This window comes from Ziziphus jujuba, chromosome 3, assembly GCF_031755915.1.
Source record: "Ziziphus jujuba cultivar Dongzao chromosome 3, ASM3175591v1".
Taxonomy (NCBI): Eukaryota; Viridiplantae; Streptophyta; class Magnoliopsida; order Rosales; family Rhamnaceae; genus Ziziphus; species Ziziphus jujuba.
This window is the reverse complement of record NC_083381.1, coordinates 22,247,465-22,268,021: the sequence shown is the minus strand read 5'-3', so window position 1 is coordinate 22,268,021 and position 20,557 is coordinate 22,247,465. Positions and strand designations below refer to the sequence as shown.

Genomic DNA, 20,557 nt, shown 5'->3' with positions numbered 1-20,557 from the left:
AGAGCGTAGGGTTGACCTCAAGTGCTCCATGAAACTCAATGGGAGAACATTATACAAGTCCTTATAAGTTATGCATGGAGCCGTGGTCATAAATGTTGTTGCAGAATCATTGTTACAGACAAGTCATTATAAATTACAATTCCATCCAATGATCATATTAGTTTGTGTTTGATCAACAGCTAATTTATCCCCAACAACATGTTTTAATGCATGTTTAATTATTTTAGAACACATTATTAATTTGATCTGAAAAAAGATCAAGATTGTGTTATGTGTATATATGTCTATTAAGGAGTTTAAATTATCAGAAAATCTTCCTATCAATTTGATGGGCAATCAGGGCCATGATGGAGACATCGGTAATAAAGTATGTAGCTCGGAAGTTTACCCCGCACATATGGTCAATATATGACGAAAAAAAAATTACTTATAGAAATTAAATTTTTGTCTTGTATTGTTGGTGTACAGCATGTAATAATTGTTGTTATTTGTTTGTGATATGTACATTTAACAATTTATTTTTTTGGGTTTCGAATAAAAATCAAAAACAATTTATTTCAACCACGTTTAATAACATATTCATTTTTTATTTTTTATTTCTCATTATTTTCTTAAAAATTATGTTTAATTTACTTACTTTAACGATTTATTAATGTTAGTTTATGATAGTTAAAGTTTATTAGATATAATAATTAACTATAAATATTAAGGAAAGAAAAAATTAAAATTAAAATTAAAAACCATCACAATTTTAAATTGTGTTTCATCTTCCTTTTATATTTTTTTTCTCCTTTTATATTATAGTTAATAGAGATAATTAATTACCATTATTTCATATTAATAAACCATTAAAATAAACAACCCATTCTCACTTTAGAAAAAACAGATAAAAAAAAATAAAAAATAAAGTTGTTATCAAACAGGACTTCAGTCAACCATATAATATTTAACTAAATTTGTCTCATGCAATTGCTTAAAAAGAAAATATAAATTTTTAAAAAAATTTATATCATAGTTAGTTTTTTGGTAATATATATGTATTGAACTGGATCTTCTACTTATTTTTCTTGTATACTTGTCCATGCTTTTTTTTTAAAAAAAAAAATATCTCAAACATATTTGAACACATGTTTATATTGAGTTTATATAACTTTTTTGTTTTTTGTGATAAAATGATATGTTTTTATCCATATTGGCAATCAATTAATAAAAACTGAAAGTTAAACGCAAACAAGTATAAATAAAAAATAATTTAAAAAAAAAAAAAAAACAAAGGATATATCATTGTTATTTCATTTTTCCCATCGGAATCTTTTCTGGCAATATATCTTTATTCATTGTTATTTTATTTCTCCCTTGGCAATCTTTATCATTGTTATCACCGACAAACAAACGATTTCAAGTTGGCTTATCACCGACAAACAAACGACTTCAAGTTGGCCCTTTTTTCTTTATTTTTTGTATTGACATAAAAAAATAAATAAATAAATAAAAGAAAAAAAAAAAGCCTTTTTCTCATTCAAAAAATGATATTTCAAGTGGCCTCGGTTTCCTTTTTAACCTTTTTTTTTTTCTTTTTTAATCTTATCTCTCTCTCTCTATCTCTCCTTTTTTTTTTTTTTTCCGGGCGGCTTTATCTTTCATTTTGATACAATACAATATTTATTTTCTGATTTATTACTTTTATTTTGGAGACCTGACGGAACTGTGATATTGAATTTCCTCTGTATTTCTCATACCTTGACTCTTCGCCCTTCTCTCTGTATTTCCCATGGTGGATCTCTTTCCTTATAATTTTGTCTATAAAAGCAAAGAAACTTAATTTGGATGTGTTTCCCTAACCCAAGAAAGAAAAGAAAAATATGGTTAAAGTTACAAAGTCAAACTGAGATTTACGAAGAATCTCAGACAAAGTATGATAGAATAAGTGAATTGAAGGCATTTAATCAATAACTGGTGTGAAAGGTCTTGCGGATGCTGGAGTTCAAAAAATCCCACGTATATCCATCCATGACAACAGAAAGCTCCAAGATATTAGGTCTTTTAATGGAGAGACTCCAAGTTCTCTATTTCCGAAATAAACTTGGAGGGCATGAATGAGAACGAAAGTTTACGCAATGAAATAGTAAAAAAATCATCACAAGAAAGGCTATGCTAAAACTCAAATATATACTACCCGGCATTTCTCTCTTTTAATGGTACTAGAGTGAAATAATTCATTTTCTTTTTTATGGAAAAAAAAATCAGATAATTATTAACAAAATTTATTCCTACTCCAACATTGGTTAGAATCTTAAAAGTTTTGGCACATGTCGTGTAGTGATTCACCATCAAAAGTTGGTGTACATGATTGGTCTATTGAATGGGTGGGGAAAGATTCTGACGATTGTCTGCAAAGATTTGCTTTGGGTGAGCAGAGACATGTTTTTTTTGTTAATTGTTCTTTTGTTGGTTTTTCTTGTTGGGTGCGCCAGCAGCTTATTGTTGAAGCTTTTTTTTTTTTTTGCTTTAATGCAATCCATATTACCCAAAAAAATGATGATAATAATAATAACAAATAAAAGAAAAGTCGGACTCGGTCACATGGGCTCCTTGTTTGTTCTGCCTTTTAGAATATTAAATTTGTCACCACATAATGTCGGATTGACGAATTGAATTGGACTCTTAAAATCATGTCCAATTATATTAGACTAAAATTTATATTTTGAACGTGTATTCTTATTAGACTATCATTTTTTTCACCTTCAACTGCATTTTACATAAATTTTAAAAAATAATCTTCTTCGTTATATTTTAGTTAGATTCCAGCTAAACAATATTAAATTGTTTAGTACATATTATCTACTGAACAATATAAATATATTCTACTAACCAAAACTACAAGTACTTTTTATGTTAAAAACAGAGTTTTTTTATTTTTTTTTTTATAGTAAAACAAAAATATTTAATCTAATCCAAATAGAGTGGAATATATTTAGAAATTGTATTAAATATAATTAGATTTGATGGAGAATTTTCACAACAATATATTCAGCCTTTAACACATTTATTAAAAAAATTACAAAGAAATATCATTAAATTTGGGGCTTCAAGAATATTTAATCTTTTTTGTCAAATAAAATTATATTTAAAACAATTAAACAATGTATATGTATAAATTATATTAACAAATGGATGAATTAAAGTTTTATGTTTCTACAATAAAAATAAAAAGACAAAAAAAATTATTTTTTAAAGGTCAAAAGTATTCTCAATTCTTGTTACTTGAACATATCCATATTGTTCGGTTGATACATACTGAACAATTTAATATTGTAGAGTTGATGTGCATTGAACTTAATATTGTTCAATTGGAGTCTACCGAACATTTAATGAAGAAAATATTTTTAAAAAATTATGTAAAATACAATGGTAAGGAAAAAAAAAACAAAAAAGATCATGAAAAAAGAATGTTTAAATTTAAAATAGTTCAATTTACCTGGATTTCAGATTTAAAATAATTTAATCCAATCTGATTTAGTCTCACATCTCAAACAAGCATAACGTAGAAGCACTACCTCTTTTATGTGTTAATTTTGCTTCAGCAGGTCAATGAAATTCCTATTTCAGTCTTGTAGCTTTACAAACTTAACAACGGGGTAAATTACAAAACTACATTCTTATAGATAGCTTTATGTTGGGCAGAGCCACATTGTAGCCTGTAGAGGCCATATTGGATTTATATTCTTAGAATAAGCTAATTTATTGATTGAAAGCATTGATTGATAATGGTTGTCAGATCCTCAAACTTGTTCATTAAGTAACAAAGCCCAATTATTTGGTTATTTAGATGGAAAAAAGAGCTTATTTATTGTATCCAAAGTATTTGTTAAATTTTAGAATGCTACAATTAGTAGTTTATAAATATATTGTTTTTTTGTCTCCAATCATATAATATTATTTTTTGAAAATTTAAAATATTGATGGAAAATCAAAAAATAAAATAAAATTGTAAAATTTTAGTGTGTTTGTGATTTTTTTAAATTAATATTCTTTTTACTTTTATAATTAGGTGTGCTCACATACAAATTTGTCATAAAGATAATAATTTAAAGATTTTGTGAATTCAATAAAATATTTTTTGCACTACTATAGATTACTATTGGATGATGAAAATACATCCATTACATACTTTATTCAACCGTGTCATCCTAACTTCCATTCTATAATTCCAACCGTCAGTAGCCTCTTTACCATTTATAATTGCTTTTGATATTTTAGTTAATTTCAAAAGAAACAAAAATTATTACTTTACCCAAGGCACCCACAAATAAAATTGAAATTTTTTCCCCCCCCTTTTTTATGCTGATTTCCTTTGATGTCCCCCACCCAACCCCCCCGGCCCCACTCTTTTGATGGTGTTTTGAGAATTTATTATATTATTGTAATATTTATTTTAAAAAGATTATATTAACCTTTTTTTTTTCACTTGTTCCTTTTTTATGATGCTTTGAAAATTTATCAGTGTGGTGTATTTAGTTTAACAAGATTGTATTAGCTTTTTTTCTATGTATATCTCAATTAGATTGTTACTTTTAAGATATTACCCTTGACTTTGTTCAATGATGCAAGGAATTTTAACAAGTGGAGGTCCCTACCCAAGAGACCACCGAGTAACGCCTGAGTAGTATAAATAGGCGTCAATCTTGAAGCTCAAACTAGTAACAAACATGTCATCCTCGTATATGCTAGTTTTATTCCTTTGCGTGGTTGTTCTTCTGACCACTCATGCCGATTCTTCATACAACCATAAGCCTCCCCAAGAAAACCAAAAGCCAGTATTCCCAGTCCACTCTGCTAATCCATCACCATCAAGTCCACAGCAGAAAATACGGGTCCGCAAGCCACCAGAAGCACACCATGGCGAGAATCCGCCACCGTTCCGTCTCATAAACGACCAGAAACCTCACCAGGCTTAATTATATGGACAACGAGGTGGTAAAATAATAAGAATGGTCGCGATCCATCTTCATCGAGTCATTGTTCTTTCATGATTTATATTTCATTCTGCTTAATTTTCCGATTAATTACTACTAAGGAATATTTTATCTAAACTTTTTAAGGTTTGTATTAATGGTAATTATATTCCTTAGACCCTCATAAAAGGTCTGTGTTGGAAGTGTTTTCCAATTGCATGGGCCATGCACTACGTGGGATATTGGAAGAACTGGTCTTATGGGTTGTTGCTGTGTCGTGTTATTAGTTGGGTTTGCTGTGTGTGTTGTTAGTGGAGTTAATGATTTTTTATTTTTATGTTATTAGTTGTAGCCTACAAATTGTAGCCACGAACGTGATGAAGGATATCAATAAATCCAAATCCTTCTCTTCGACTTTTTCTCTCTCTACTTTCTCTCTCTAGATTCTCTCTCTAGTTTTCCTCTCTGTTTTGCCCTGTTTCGCACAACCAAAAACAGAGGTTTCACCCTCAACCTCACTAGGGCACAGAACAGTCTGGATGATATTAAAGGAAAAAATCTCTCACAATTTCGGTGGTTTTTGTTTTTGTTTGTAAATTTTGTATAGTTTGCTTATTTTAATTGTTTGTTAGTATTAATTATTGATAGTTAGAATTTGTTAGATATATTAACCAATTACAAATATAAAGAAAGGAAAAAAAAATCATAATAATAAAATTCAACATGATTTTAGATTATGTTTTAATTTTTGTTTATGTTTTTAATTAACAAACAATTGAAATAAACGAATTATATATAATTTAGGAAAAAAAAATTGTTATCGGGACCATTATGTTTTTAATTTTAAGAATATGGATTGAAGTCGTTCGTTTCCGCATCCTGCCCCTTTCTTTGTTTATCCAATGAAATTTGCACACATCATTTGAAAAATATTTATTAAGGGAAACGGATGTCAGTTTCGATTCCGTTTTCTGTTTTTCCCACTTTGGTTTAAAATTATTGGGTGGTCAACCAATCCACAGAATTTATTCGGCGAACCCATAAGCACCCACTTAGTACTTTCACCTACAGTATATGAACATGTATGATCGATAGGTCAGTAGAGCATAAGCCACCCCTTAAATTGTATCATGCCCAAGTCTTATATATCCAAACCAATCCACCTAGGAAATAACAAATTTCGCCTTCAGAACGTTTTCTCTTTCTATCCATTCTTTGATGGGAGGAATTAGGCAGCATTCAAAGATAAAACAGAGATGGAAGAAGACGACGAAAACAACCACAAAAAAAAAAAAAAAAAAAAAAAAAAGAAAACTCACAGGAAAAGATGGGAATTAATTTTTTAAATCACGTGGCGTTGATTAAGTGGAAGAACAGGTTTGGGACCACCGAAGAATAAAAAGAAGATCCAGCTCCTTAGAATATGTAGTATATAAAATGTTAAAAGCTATGGGTTATAGTGCGAGACAAGCACGGCAATTCACTAAAGAGAGAGAAGAAATTAAAATATATAATATATAAAAGCTATGGTGTGGTGTGGGAGAGAAGGATAGTAATGGGAGGGTTTGGAAAAATTAAAAATGACTAAAAAAAGAAGGAACAAAAATCATTAATATTTCATTCCGTTGGCCCAAAAAAAAAAAAAAAAAGCTGTTTTGTCCGTAATAGAGTTTTAACTTTTTTTTTTTTTTTTTTCTTTTGTCAACAACTATGAGAGAAAGTGATTTCATTCTTATTGAAGTTTTATGGATGTATTTTCAATGATTTTTATCATTGGAAGAAAACTTCGTTTAACCATCGAGAAACCTCTTGAATCATTTCCATGACTTGAATCAAAGGGTCTCAATAGCCTACGCATTTGGTTAAAATAGAATTTCAACAAGCCTACAGAACATTAAAAAATATAGAGTTAAAGGACAAACGAGCAGTAATTTTTTAATAATTTGGTCATCTACAGTGGCTTAAATTCAAATCTGTAAAATTATAAACTTACAGGGATATAATGTAGGTCCCGGAATCTTGTTTGCTAGTTTATTCACAATACATTTACAAAAAGAGAGTTCTACAAGAATATTTGGACCAATCAAAGAGTTAATCTCAAAAGAAAATCCATCAACATACAAAGAAATTACTATAAACGAATACGTCCAATATCTATACTCCAAGCGACTTGATGGCAATTGTGCACTAGACCATTTCATACTTTAAAGTTGACCATCATCGTTGTAGGTTGAGATTTGAATTTAAAATTATTGTTCCAAAACTACTAGATTATCCTCGCACGACCATAACAATATTGTAAAATAGAGAATGAATTAACTTAGTTGATCTTTTATTGAGGTATCTTTGTAGGACCATGACCAATAAGTTGATTTTTTATTTTCTTTAACCAATCAAGCAAATTCTTTTTTTTTTTTTTTTGGGTGAATAATCAAGCAATTCTATTTGATGCGCTTTGCATGTAATAATTGATTACTTATTAGTGATGTTATTTATATGCGCTTTGTCTTTTCACCATCTACACAAAATATGGACTTGATATATCAAAGGTGGACCTATGTTGGATTCTAAATTAATCTTTTCTTAAACCAATTAAGCAACATCTATTTATAAACTTCAATTTGATGCACTTTGCATGAAATAGTTGATTATATATCAGTGATGCTATTAAAAAATAAGCTTTGCCTTTTCATTATCTAGAAAAAGTATGAATGGGCCTATGTTGGATTCTAAATTAATCTTTTTTTAAACCAATTAAGCAACTTCTATTTATAAACTTCAATTTGATGCACTTTGCATGTAATAGTTGATTATTTATTAGTGATGCTATTTATATATAAGCTTTGTCTTTTCATTATCTAGAAAAAATATGGATTTGATCATATTCAAGGTGACCTATTGTCACACCCCAAGTCTAAAAATTTAGAATGTGATAAAAATCATACTTAAAACACTTAATAAAACTTATAATGCGAAATATAAAAATAAAAAAAAAAAAACTCTCCAAATATCAATCATAAATAATATCTAAAATATCTCCAAAGATAAAGAACAAAAATAAGCTTTAACATCCAAAAGGTCTTTTAAACTAACTAATATAAAAAATAAAAATAACTAAATATCATTATCATATGCCAAATCCAACTACTTTGAAACTATGGAGTACCTAAAACCATAACAATAAATAATGAGTATAAAACTCAGCAAACTACTGGATTTTGCATACATACAAAAATAAAATAAAAAAAAATACTTAAAATAATAACAAATACATATTCAAAAATAACCTTTAGCAATGTAAACATAATTTTTTTATAAACTCTAATTGTCAACTACCTAGTAGGAATTGGCATAATATAATATTACCCACTGGTAATCCATATAAACTCGAGTGCGAGGCAGTAACAAGTGGGAAACATAAACTTTAAAAACAAATACTCATACCTGAAGATAAAAGTCATGCCCCTACCGTGATCATCAGCATGTCCTCCCACATGAAACAATATGTCTAAACCCGAAAGCAAAGAACCATAAATCACTAAAGAAATACCCTTACATGATTCATCTCAACACCCGAAAACATATTATAACGTATCACATAATGCCTACTAAGTACTAATAACTAGAGCAAAAATACATATATCAATAATCCAATCATTTCTTTGTACAATACATATATATTTCATAAAACATAGACTTATAAAAAAAGATAAATAAATCAATAACATAAGTACATATTTGCTATGGTTTCAGTTTTTTAAAAAATCCAGTAACTTATCTTGATCAGCAAAGTCCACAAAAATAAACAACCTATGAATGAATCAACATTCTCTCATAAGTATAAAGCAGGATTATTATATACAACAAATATCTTACATATAAATTCTAAAATTAAGCTCTTAAATTCAAACTAAATGAATAAAAGTTGATACCATACGATCATCATAGCCTATATCTCAAATCTTAAAATCATAAGCTTAGAACAAGATCAAATCACTAAAAGCCGAATAAAAACCTATTAATCCATAAACAATTTCTCAACAAGAAGTTAAATTTTTTATTCAAATGACATCATCTAAATCTAAACAATTATGAGGTTACTGTACACATGCATAAGTGACTATGATTAAAACAATTTCATAAAATAATAATGAAAAACCATTCAAAACTCATTGAAATATTAACAAAGAAAATGCTAAAACTATTAGATTTTCATAAACCTTCAATAATGTTCAATTTGTTTCTCTTTCATAAAATTTTTTATCCATTTGAAATTTTACAGATTAAAACTAGAACACTTATATATACTACTCTGAAGTTTTAAAAGCAAAAGAAATATCAAAAAATATGGTCAAATTAAATTTAATAACTAATTAACAGAAATTGAAAAACAGCATTTCATAAGGAAACCCATCTATACAAAAATTCATTAAAAATAATATGCATTCCAAAGCAGTAATATTTACAACGTTTAACTATATATAGTAATAATTCTATATGAAAAAATCATTAGGTCAAATAGAGATTGAAAATTATTTTAAATCAAATTTTATTTTTTACTAAACGGACTAGAAAATAAATTCAGACAACTGGATGTAGGTAACTAAGAAAATCACCACGGCCAAAATATAAAGAATTTGAAGTTAAAATTTTTTATACTAATATTAGACATATAGATAATAAAGTATACAAATTTTCAGATATAAATAATTTCGTTTGGATCTATTTTCAAATTTTTACATATAAACTATATTGCAGTCGCACAGAAAAATCAAACATAATGCATAAATTCAAAATTTTGTAATAAATTGAAAACAGATCTAAATTACCCCAAATAAATTTTTATGGATTCATAAACATGTATCATTCATAAAATTTATAGTGTCAAAAAAACTTTTAAATATTTTAAATAAATTCGAACAGTTACTTTGTACAGATCCCAAATAAATTCCAGATTAGGGTTTCAACAATAATACTTCAAATTAACCTTAATCAATGCTTCTATAACCCCAAAATATCTCAAAAAATCTCATATAACATAAAAGGATCAGAAAAAACCAACTTTAATCAAACTCAAAGATTTAGGATCTTCCTTCCTATGCTCCAAAACTTGATCAGAAATCGAAATGTCCAAAAATACTGGATCGCTAACAATCTTAAATTCTAAATTAAGATCGGAAGTCCTTAATATTAACCCTAATAGCTTTTAGGGCTAAAAGAGAAAAAAAGAAAAAAAAGAAAAAGAAGACTTATCCGATATTCTAAAAGTGCAAAGTTGAAAACAATGTACAAGTAAAATGTTTTTTTTTTTCTTTTTATAAAAGTAAAACGTATTTTTTTTTCTTTTTATAAAACCAAAACTGGAGTAAATATATATTTTTTAATTTCATAATAAAATTGAAATATACTTATAACAAAATCCATTGGATAAAAACTCTATTTTTTTTTAATAAATAGTTATAAAACTTTTTTTTAATTATATATATATATATATTACCCGTAAATTACACGGATTCTAAATTAGTCTTCTCAAAAAAGAATCAACAGAAGTCTAGAGCGGTTGGAATTGGAAAGTGATCTACATGGAAATCTTCCTATGTGTATAATACGCATTCTTTCCATTTCGATTAGGATAATACTTTTCTCTTCTTTTTTTTTTTTTCGGGTGCAATTCTATTAGTATAATACTTGCCCCAGATGGCGTGCAGACATTTTTCCTTATCTTACTATGTGGCATGTTAAGAGTCATTCATCTCGTCTGGTTGAGGATTTTACATTAATGATGTGGGACACATATTTGATTGAACTTCTTTTAATGATTATTTTTAAGTTTTTCTAACATTTTTTTTAATATTTATCTACTATTTGGCATGTCAGGAGCGGCTCTATGTGGTTGTCCCACAACATTAACTATTCACGTGAAGTTAAATGTACATGGACACCTTTACTGCTTTACATAATTAATTATTTGTTTTTTCCCATTTCTATTGCATATCTTCCTTCTATCTAATTCCCATACTAGACTTTTCAGTAAAACACAGAAAGAAAATGGTAGTCACAAACTCTCAAGAGTTTGCAAAAGATGCAGCTGATGGATCAGATTATGACAGACAAAAGTGAATTAAAGCTTTAGATGACTCAAAAACCGGTGTTAAGGGACTACTAGATGCTGGCTTGGTCAAAATCCCAAGAATTTTCATCCATGAACAACACAAGCTCAACAAACCCGGTTATGGTGATGAACAGCACAAGATCAGTATCCCAGTTATAGATCTACAAGGGATAGATAATGATGCAATTGTTCGTGGTAGCGTAATCGAACAACTTCGATATGCTTGCGAAGAATGGGGATTTTTTCAGTTGGTCAATCATGGAATTCGTGTGAGTATTTTGGATGAGGTGATTGATGGAGTTCGAAGATTCCATGAACAAGATCCTGAGGTGAAGAAAGGGTTCTATACTCGTGACTGCATGAATAAAAAGGTAATACAAATTTTGATCTATATCAAGCTCCAGCAACCAATTGGAGAGACACTTTGACTTTTGTTTTGGCTCCTCGAGGTCCAAATCCTGAAGAAATTCCTGTAGTCTGTCGGTATGTTATTGTTATTTCTTTATTGTTCTTGAAAAAATTAGCTTTTGATCTATATATAGCAGAGAATCATGAGCAATTTCTTTTTGTTCTGACTTCTTAAAATAATTACGCAGAAAAATTATTATTATGTGACTACTCAGTTAATTTATTTGCTTTAATTTGGCTGTAGAACTATGAATATTTGAGTTTTGAAACTTTTTCTATTACCCACCAAAAGAAAGGGTAGGGGACCAAGGGCGGGATGAGATTCTAGTTTATTGATAATTTTATGCAATCTTTCTTTTTCTTTTTCTTTTTTTTTTTTTTTTTTTTTTTTTTTTTTTGGGTTCAATCTCTCTTTTTGAATTGTCTAAAGTTAATCAAAATTCTGAAAATAATAATAATAATAATAATAATCGTCAGTTTAAAATTATAGAAGATTGACTCCAAATATAAAATAAACTAAATTCTTGCAGGGATATAATATTAGAGTACGCGAACCAAATAAAGAGATTGGGGCTTACTCTGTTCGAATTGCTGTATGAAGCTCTTGGGCTGAATCCAAATTACTTGAGCGAAATAGGCTGTGCAGAGCGTCTTTTGTTGTGGGTCATTATTACCCAGCTTGCCCCGAACCCGATCTAACATTGGGTTTTAGCAAACATTCCGATAATAGCTTCCTGACCCTGCTCCTAGAAAACCAGCTGGGTGGACTTCAAGTGCTCCATCAAAATCAGTGGATCAATACCACTCCCTCTCACGGCTTTCTCACAGTAAACTTAGGAGATATAATGCAGGCAAGTTTTGATTAACTCGAATTCTTACAAACTTTATGATCATTGAATTTCATAAATTTGGGCTTTTTTTTTTTTTTATGTATTTTAGTTTTCTGCTTCATGAAATTTGAAGGGAAGACGAATGCCTCATTTTGTGCATATCCTTCAATGGACTGGAAAATACACCTTGAGGCATAAATTTTCCAAAGCAAGCAACATTACAGGGTAGTGTTTATGAGAGATAGTATTAAACAGGATAATTTTTTTGTTTTTTGATATTTTGATTGAAAAATTTGTAAGAAAAAGTTTTTATAAAGATATCCTTTGTATCAAAAACATTTCCCAACACACTTTTTTTTTTCTTTTTTAAAAATAAAGATTAACATTTTGTTGAAATTGTTCTGATAAATATTTTTGTTTTTTGGCCTGCAGCTAATCACCAACAATAAGTTTAAAAGTGTGTACCACAGAGTACTGGCACATAATGTAGGTCCAAGAATCTCAATGGCTAGTTTATTCAGAACACATTTACGGGAAGAGAGTTCCCCAAAAAAGTTTAGACCAATTAAACAGTTTTGTCTTCGAAGACAATCCACCAATATACAGAGAAACAACTATAAAAGAATACGTCGAATTATTATACTCAAGGGACTTGATGACAACCCTGTACTAGACCATTTCAAGCTCTAAAGTTGGCTATCAATATTATTTCCATGACCATTTATATTGAAAGTTGGGATTAAATTTTGGAATCACTGTGCCAGAGCTAATATACTATCCTCATAGGACCATGACGAGTATTGTTAATTAGAGAGAGAACTAAGTTGGTGTTTTATTACTTTCGTAAACTAAACTTCAATTCCATGCACTCTACATGGAATAATTGATTACTTATTAGTGATGTTATCTATATAAAAGCTTTGTCTTTTCACCAATCGAGAAAAAATACGGATTTCTTCATATCCATTTTTTTATTAAAGAAATGCGAGTATCTATACTTTCAAAAAAAAAAAAAAAATCCATATTTTTTTGGAAAGAAAATTAATATTTTTCAATCTTGCTGGATTGATATGACCTATCTAATGCAGGAGCATTATGGAAAATGAATGTGGGCCTATGTTGAGTTCTGAATTATTTTTCCGAAAAGTATCTAATCAATTTGACAATATATATATATATATATATATATTAAATCTTGATTGTAGCTTAATTTTAATTCAAGTGTTGTTCAAGACAAACACAAAAGTAAAATTTAGACATAAACTAATCCTATTAAAATTTTTACCGGAATTGAAAAGTGATCTGCATGGCAATCTATAGTCCGCTATACATGATTAATTTATCCCATTTACAGACTAAATAGTAATTTTATTTTATTTTATTTTATTTTTATTTTTATTTGTATTATTATTATTATTTTTTGTCTTTTTCAATTTCCAATCGCTTCCTTTATCTAATTCCCATACTATACTTTTCACTTTTCAGTACACAGAAAGAAAATGGTAGTCACAAACTCTCGAGAGAGTGCAATAGATGCAGCTGATAGATCAAGTTATGACAGACAAAGTGAATTAAAGGCTTTAGATGACTCCAAAACAGGTGTTAAGGGCCTAGTTGATGCTGGTTTGGTCAAAATACCGAGAATTTTCATCCATGAACAACACAGGCTCAACAAACCCAGTTATGGTGATGATCAGCACAAGATCAGTATCCCAGTTATAGATCTACAAGGGATAGATAAAGATGCAAGTGTTCGTGGTAGAATAATAAAAAAACTTAGGCACGCTTGCGAAAATTGGGGATTTTTCCAAGTGGTCAATCATGGAATTGCTGTGAGTATTTTGGATGAGATGATTGATGGAGTTCGAAGATTCCATGAACAAGATCCTGAGGTGAAGAAAGAGTTCTATTCTCGTGACTACATGAATAGAAAGGTATTATATAATACAAATTTTGATTTATATCAATCTCCATCTACCAATTGGAGGGACAGTTTGAGTTGTGTTTTGGCTCCTCGAGGTCCAAATCCTGAAGAATTGCCTGCGGTCTGTAGGTATGGTATTTATATTTCTTTATTGTTCATGAACAAATTAGCTCTTGATCCATATAGAGCAGAGAATCATTAGGAATTTCATTTTGTTCTAACTAATTTTAATAATTATGCAAAAAAAAAAAAAAAAAAAAAAAGATAGTTGTTCTTATGTAAATACTAGTTACTTTATTTGCTTTAATTTGCCTACTGAAATATGTATGTTTTGAGTTTTGAAAGAGTTTTGAAACTTTTCTGTCACCCAGCTAGAAATAAGGCTGGGGGATAAGGGTTGGATGAGATTCAAGTTTGTTGACAATTTAATATTAATTTAATATTAATCTTTCAATGTTTCTTCTCGTAATAATTGCAAGTTCGAATCTTCCACATGTCAAAAAGACAAAATACAATAGGTAATTTCTTTTCATTGCCGACAACTTTCCTCTTTTTTTTTTGGCTAATGTCTTTTTTGTCCCCCCCCCCCCCCCCCCCCCCCCCGGGCCCTTCCCTTTTTTAGTATGTAGTTGCTTAATTAGCTTCCCTTTGTGAGTGAAAAAGAATTTTTTTTGGGCTCAATCTCTCTTTTTGAATTGTCAAAACCAATACTACTGGTTCATTTCTCTAAAGATGATCAACTTCTGAACAAAATTAATCCTAAGGTTATCATTTCCTTTGCTGGAAGATTCACCAAATATATAAAATAAACTAAATTCCTGCAGGGATATTATGATCGAGTACGCGGACCAAATAAAGAGATTGGGGCTTACTCTGTTCGAATTGCTGTCTGAAGCTCTTGGGCTGAACCCAAACCACTTGATAGAAATGGGTTGTGCAGATGGGCTTTTTGTTCTGGGTCACTATTACCCAGCTTGCCCAGAACCAGATTTAACATTGGGTTTTAGCAAACACACAGATAGTGGCTTCCTTACCCTGCTCCTGCAAGACCAGTTCTCGGGTGGGCTTCAAGTGCTCCATCAAAATCAATGGGTCAATGTCACTCCATCTCATGGTTCGCTCGTAGTAAACTTGGGAGATATGTTGCAGGCAAGTTTCGATTAAACCCTAATTCTTGATAAACTTTATTATTATTGATTTTCACATTTTGAAATTTTTATTTTCACAAAATGCCTTATTTTGTTTATATCCTTCAATGGACTCAAAAATACATCTTGAGGCATAAATTATTCAAATTAAACAAGATTATAAAGTAGCGTATATGAAAAATAGGATTAATAAGGGTAATTTTTAAAAAAATATTTTTACTGAAAAAATATGTAAGAAAAAGATTTTATAAAGATATCACATATATATATATATATATATAAACTCTGTAACATACTTTTTGTTTTAAAGATTGATATTCTGTTGAAATTGTTTTGATTAATATGTTTGTTTTTTGGCTTGCAGCTAATCACCAACAATAAGTTTAAAAGTGTATACCACAGAGTAGTGGCACAAAATGTAGGTCCAAGAATCTCGTTTGCTAGTTTATTCAGAACACATTTTGAAGAAGAAAATTCCCTAAAGAGGTATGGACCAATCAAAGAGTTAGTATCAGAAGAACACCCACCAATATTCAGAGAAGTCACTATAAAAGAATACGTCCAATATTTTTTCTCCAAGGGACTTGATGGCAACCCAGCACTAGATCATTTCAAGCTCTAAAGATGGCCATCGATATTATGCCCATGACTAATATTGTATTATATTAAAGTTGGAGATTGGGATTTGAAATCATTGTCTGAAAAACTATGGAATTTTTCTTGCAAGACCATGATCAGTATTGTTAAATAGAGAGTGCATTAAGTTGATCTTTTATTTTCTCAAGCCAAGCAAGGAACTCTTATTTATAAACTTCAATTTCAAGGACTCTACATGTAATAATTGATTCCTTATTAGTGATGTTATTTATATATAAGCTTTGCCACTTCATCTATCAAGACAAAGAATGGATTTCATCATATCCATTTTTTTTATTCAAGAAATGGGTGTATCTTTTGCTTTTTTGAAAGAAAATTAATATATTACAATGAGTTGTTAATCTTGGTGGCTTGTTGTGGCCTGTCCTTATCTAATGCAGGAAAATAATTGAAAATCAGTGTGGGAGTTGTTAATCTTGCTGGCTTGTTGTGGCCTATCCTTATCTAATGTAGGAATATTATTGAAAATAAATGTGGGCCTATGTTGAATTTCGAATTGGTATTTTCGAAAATGACTCAACAAAAGTTTGAAATGTTTGTCTGTTATCTAACGCGATTAATCCAATAAGATGGATTTAACTAAATGGGTAGAGCCTAAAAAATGCACTTTGAATGTTAGACCTTGACCTGGTGGTTGATTGGAGGCATTGATTATATTTTCTCAGTTACAACTTTTGTGATAAATAGTTACGTAGTCGTATATCACTATCATTGTCATAGAAAAACTATGATTTTTTAAAAACCTTTATTATATATTAATTTTACAAGATTTTCATTACTAAACTTTGAACGCAAATTATAAAAGTTGTCACTACTGATCATTATCAACATATTATATAAAATTCAGATATAAACTATTCTTATCTGAATTATTACTGGAATTGAAATGTGATATACATGGCAATCTATAATATGCGACATGATTAATTTATCTCATTTGTAGACTAAATAATTTATATTTTTTATTTTTATTTATTTTCTTCAATTTCTATTGTCTTCCTTTATCGACTAATTCCCATACTAGACTTTTTAGTAAACAAACAAAGAAAATGTTGTTGGAAATACAATATGGATACATGCATATATATGTGGAATAATAACTAAACAAATATCGAAAATAAATAAGAATATAAAATTAGAATTGAAATCTGTATGTTTTAGTTTTGATCTGCTTGTTGATGAAAATTAGTCTGAGACCTGTGTGGTACCATAGTATTCTTAAGACTATTCCCGTCCCATCAGTGCAGATGTTTTCTGACGATTGTCTCCCAGAATATAACGGATTCAAAATTGCAAGCAAAACACCACCTAGATTTTCCTCGAACTTTCAATATACCTGATATTTACCACACTCACTAACTAAAAAATGCCAAAAACTAATTTTTCTCTAATTTGTCCAAAAAACTAATGTGTGTATCTTCAAACATAAATACTATTTCTTCTTTTATTCCTTCACCTTTTTTCAAAAAGTTTGTTCAAATTCCAAAAATGATAAAACCCATTATAGCAAGCAATTAAAGCCCACTAATGCAATTTATGGCAAAATCATTCAAACCAAAAAATGTTTAAAACGTTACAATTGGAAATACAATATGGATACATGTGTATATATGTGGAATAATAACTAAACAAATACAGGAAATAAATAAGAATATAAAATTAGAATTGAAAACCTGTATGCTTTAGTTTTGATCTGCTTGTTGATAAAAATTTATCTGAGGCCTGTGTGGTACTACAGTATTTTTATTAAGATTATTTCTGTCCCACCAGTACAGATATTTTTCGATGATCATCTTCCAGAATATAACGGATTAGAAATTACAGGTAAAATACCACTGAATTTTCCTCAAACTTTCAGTATAACTGATCTTTACCATACTCACTAACTAAAAAAATGCCGAAAACTAATTTTTCTCTAAGTTATCCAGAAAACCAACGCGTGTATCTTCAGACAAAAACACTTTTTCTTCCTTTATTTCTTCACCTTTTTCAAAAAGCTTTTTCAAATTCCAAGAAGGATAAAACCCATTATAGCAAGCAATTAAAGCCCACTAATGCAATTTATGGCAAAATCATTCAAACCAAAAAACGTTTAAAACGTTACAAATGGTAGTCACAAACTCCCAAGAGATTGCAATAGATGCAGCTGATGGATCAGATTATGACAGAAATGTGAATCAAACGCTTCAGATGACTCCAAAACCGGTGTTAAGGGACTAGTAGATACTGGTTTGGTCAAAATCCCAAGAATATTCATCCATGAACAACACAGGCTAAACAAACCCAATTATGGTGATGATCAGACCAAGATCAGTATCCCAGTTATAGATCTACAAGGGATAGATAAAGATGCAAGTGTTCGTGGTAGAATAATCGAACAAGTTCGATATGCTTGCCAAAAATGGAGATTTTTTCAGGTGGTCAATCATGGAATTCCTTTGAGTACTTTGGATGAGATGATTGATGGAGTTAGAAGATTCAATGAACTAGATCCTGAGGTGAAGAAATTGTTCTATACTGGTGACTTCACGAATAGAAAGGTATTATATAATACAAATTTTGATCTGTATCAAGCTCCAGGAACCAACTGGAGGGACACTTTGAGTTGTGTTTTGGCTCCTCGAGGTCCAAATCCTGAAGAATTGCCTGCAGTTTGTAGGTACGTTATTGCTATTTCTTTATTATCCTTGGAATAACAAGCTTTTATCTATAATCATGAGGAATTTATTTTTGTTATGACTTATTAAATAATTATGCCAAAAAAAAAAAATTCATTATTATGTGAATACCCAGTTGATTTATTTGCTTTGCCTATTGTACTATGCATAATTTGAGTTTTGAAACGTTTATATTTACCACACAAAAAAGAGGGTGGGGGACAAGGTTGCATGAGATTCAAAGTATTTTTACATTTTATATAATCTTTCAATATTTCTTCTTGTAAATAATTCCGAATTCCAATCTTTCCAATATATATTAAAAAAATAAAATAAAAAAAAATAATGGTAGACAATTGTTTTGATTGAATGAATATGTATACTTGAGCTATTGCTATTGCCAACAACTCTTCTCTTTATTTTTTGTTTAGTATCTCTTTCTTCAAGTATGTATTTGCTTAATTAGCTGCCTTTGCTAAGTTTAAAAAAAAAAAAATTTTGCTCAATCTGTCCTTTTGAATTGTCAAAATCAATAGTAATAGTTCATTTCTCTAAAGGTAATCAACTTCTAAAAAAAAAAAAAAAATTACAAAAATAAACACTAATATGCAAAGATATTCTCTCTATCTCTTTCCCATTCAAAAATTTATTGCTTTCAATTTACAGAATTATTCATGAAAAATTCTGCAGCGAAATTATAGTGGAATACTCGGACAAAGTAATGGGTTTTGGGCCTATTCTATTCCAGCAATTGTCAGACGCACTTGGGCTCCATCCTAACCATCTTAACGATATGGGCTGCTCAGAGGGACTTTAATTCCTAGGCCATTATTTCCCAAAAATGCCCTGAACCAGAACTGACAATTGGCACAAGTGATCATTCTGATAGTAGCTTGGTACTGTGCTTCTTCAAGACCTAATTGGAGGTGCCCAAGTCCACCATGATAATCGTTGGATCAATGTCACTGCCATTCATGGAGCTCTAGTCATAAATGTTGGTGATCTATTACAGGCAAGTCCCTTTTTGACGGAGACCAATTTGATAATGGGAATTTGTTTTCAAGTTCTAATTAATTCAGCTCTAAAATGCTCATTAATTTGCTTTTTTTGTCACTGAATGTTGATAAGTTCATATTTTTGTGTATGTGTGTGTGTGTGTGTGTCTTTGAACAGCTAATTTCCAATGTACAGATTTTTAAGCCTCAATCATAGGGTATTGGCTCAAAATGTCGATCCAAGAATTTCAATAGCATGCTTTTTCAGAACACAGATTTCACCAGAAAATTGCACAAGACTGTATGGACCAATCAAGGAGTTGATATCGGAAGAAAATCCCCCCATGTACAGAGAAACCACTGTGAAAGATTTTGTGGCACACTAATATTTTAAGGGACTCAATGGGGTCTCTGCACTTGAATATTTCAAGAAGTGAAAGTTCCCCATTTGATTTATTGACTTTTTTATGTTTGAGTTAATGAATGGATTGGATCGATCTCTTATCTTATTAATCGTATTATCTAGTTAAATGCGTGTGCAATCATAATGTTATTTGATTATGAGTTGGAATTAAAAAGTAACTTTTGTCACCAAAATACCTTTTAGTTATAAACAAAACTTGTATATTTGCAATTGTATTTCGATCAAGGCTTTTGTTTTTTTTTTTTTTTAAATATAATTAACACTTTTATATCACTTAACACTTTAATCACAAAATTCTGATGATGTCACTAGCTAGCTTGCGATCCTTATTATTATTATTATTATTTTGTTCTGTATTAATGGGGTTAAGGTTTGTATGGATTAATATTTTTGTTTACTGGGGCTAATACAACTTAAGACTAAGTGAAAAAATTTGAAAATAAGTAC

At 29.7% G+C, this 20,557-nt stretch overlaps 2 pseudogenes; both read left to right on the top strand.

Annotated features, from left to right (window-relative positions):
- Positions 1-11,003: 11,003 nt before the first annotated feature.
- On the top strand, positions 11,004-13,115 carry LOC132799282 (1-aminocyclopropane-1-carboxylate oxidase homolog 1-like; annotated as a pseudogene).
- On the top strand, positions 11,256-20,190 carry LOC107422889 (1-aminocyclopropane-1-carboxylate oxidase homolog 12-like; annotated as a pseudogene).
- The last annotated feature ends 367 nt before the right edge of the window (positions 20,191-20,557 follow it).